This window comes from Amphiura filiformis, chromosome 12, assembly GCF_039555335.1.
Source record: "Amphiura filiformis chromosome 12, Afil_fr2py, whole genome shotgun sequence".
In the NCBI taxonomy this organism is placed as follows: Eukaryota; Metazoa; Echinodermata; class Ophiuroidea; order Amphilepidida; family Amphiuridae; genus Amphiura; species Amphiura filiformis.
This window is the reverse complement of record NC_092639.1, coordinates 11597319-11599561: the sequence shown is the minus strand read 5'-3', so window position 1 is coordinate 11599561 and position 2243 is coordinate 11597319. Positions and strand designations below refer to the sequence as shown.

Here is a 2243-nt window from a genome sequence, read left to right as displayed (position 1 = left end):
TGATAATGCAGTTAGTCTTTGTAAGGTCTCTTTGTCTCTCTCTCTCTCTCTGCCAGGAGGGAACAACACTCGCTTAAGTTCGCGCATTCGCTTGCTAAGTCAGAGCGTACTAACATGTTGCTCCCTGCTATAGAAGTGAAGTCCGTGGAAGACAGCTGAGAAATGCAGCTCATATCTATAAATTGTGCGCACCCACTAGCCGATTTGCCAAAAGCCCCATTCCCCGCTACATTAATCTGCTGAATAAGCAATAGTAGTTTGTGTGGTGGTGGCTTCACTTTGTGCCCTTTTACTCTGCTGTATTCCATGCCAAATTGTCTTATATCATAGTTTTGCCTTTAATGTGTATTTTGTTTCTTTTATTTTGTTGTGTTTCTGGTATAATGCAATTCGGATGTTGTACAGGTTAATACAATCATAAAATCATCAAAAAATGATTGCACCAAATGAAAACGAAGAAATTTTGATACTTACAAAGCTGTCAATGAGCTTAAATGCGCAAAGGTTTCCTCATCACCACGTGGTAAAAGTATATTGGTCATGTCCCTAGCAAAAATAAAGCGATTGGAGAGTGATTGTGAAAACACTTGAACATAGGTCGATTAAAATTGGTTTCGATCATAAATATATTGATTCATCCATTTTGATTAAAATCTAATTAAATTGATAAATTATCATGATTACTTACAGAAATTCCAGTCTTCCAAGATTCGTGAATGCACCTCCGTCAATAAACAAAAGCGGGTTGCCAGATAAGTCACTGTCATAAACATGGAAAGAAAACAATGCATACAAAATATACAATAAACAAAATGTTTGAAGATAAAACAAAACAGAAACAAAACAACCCAAAATAAACAAACAACAACAAGAAAACAATCCTGGAGTGAGGGTAGTACCAAACATATTCATGGACTACTTTAGCGGTTTAGCGTTGAAGATTTTAAAAATGTTTATTAAATATACAATGATTCTACTAAAACTGATAACAAAAAAGGCCTTAACATAAAAAGTTGCAGGATTCTGGTACATTTTGACCGCCAGTCGATGGTTTTTTGATCATTACCATGATTACAATGACCAGCGCGCTATCTAGTGCTTCTCCTCTATTGAACAAGTTGTTAATTCGTTTTCGAGAGACAAATTGTATCGACGGATTCTGTCGATTAACTAACTGTAAAGAACAAATGGTTGCAACTTTTTGTGGACTTGTATTGAATATTAAGATTGTCGTGTGGTAGACTTACAGGTATCGCAGCAAAGAAAGTGTCAGAAAAGTTGCGTTCTGCAGATGAGAAATCATGTTATCAGCTAGAGACCTGCATATAAATAAAACAATACAACAAATAAAAATAAAAGACGCTTGGAAAGGCGTTGTTTGAAGTATTACGTTTAGACAATAAGAAGTCCAATTGTGTCCACAGTCACAGTACAATACACATGTACACCAATATTTACAACATAACAAACATTAACATTATCAATTTATATTTTGACATTATTTCATCCACAAATAAATAATTTAATATGCCATTGGCTATTACTCACAGGACTTTCAGATTGCGATTGGAAGAAAAGGTCATTGATGAAATATGCTGTATAGCATTGCTCGATACATTCCTGCAATTAAATAATTTGGCAACATGGTAACATGCTAATAATGGACCCTTAGAAATACCCACCCGTCTATGAACAGGGCACACATAAATACATGTCGGTTTCAATTAAATTTTAACAAGGGATTTCATTTGGAAGAGAAGCTAGATTTAACGTAACAGCAACATAAGCAGTAAGCAAAGATCTTGTGAAGACATGACGAACTGCCGATGTTGCAGCTCACAAATATTGGGAACTACATCGACACTTGCGATTTGATGGCATTAACATTCTTAGTATAGTTGATATCATATTTTAAATAAACCCTCTGCTTTCAATTTAATATTGTAAGCGCATATAATACAAAGGGTGTGCAATACGCATTACACTATCTCCGCAATTGCATCGACTTGGTTATACGAGTAGCATTTGAAGAAAGATCTGCTGATTTTCAAGGAATTTATTTTTAAGTTAAAAGATCTGTATATAGGTTTACTTGAAATTGAATTTTGTACACTTACAGCAAGATCAGAAATTTCATTTGTGTCAAATCAATATTGAGTAGACTCTCAACATCGTGTTTGGCGTCATCACTACTTATGTCATCAGTAAGCCCAATTAAGTGCCTGAAAAAAGAAAGATATAAT

General features: G+C 34.7%; 1 long non-coding RNA gene across 1 annotated transcript; it reads right to left on the bottom strand.

Moving 5' to 3' along the window:
* Positions 1-687: 687 nt before the first annotated feature.
* LOC140165789 (uncharacterized) lies at positions 688-1615 on the bottom strand. Its single transcript, XR_011860767.1, has 3 exons — positions 1549-1615; positions 1248-1319; positions 688-760 (listed from the first exon to the last, which is right to left on the bottom strand). It is a non-coding gene; the product is annotated as an uncharacterized lncRNA (long non-coding RNA).
* Positions 1616-2243: the final 628 nt, after the last annotated feature.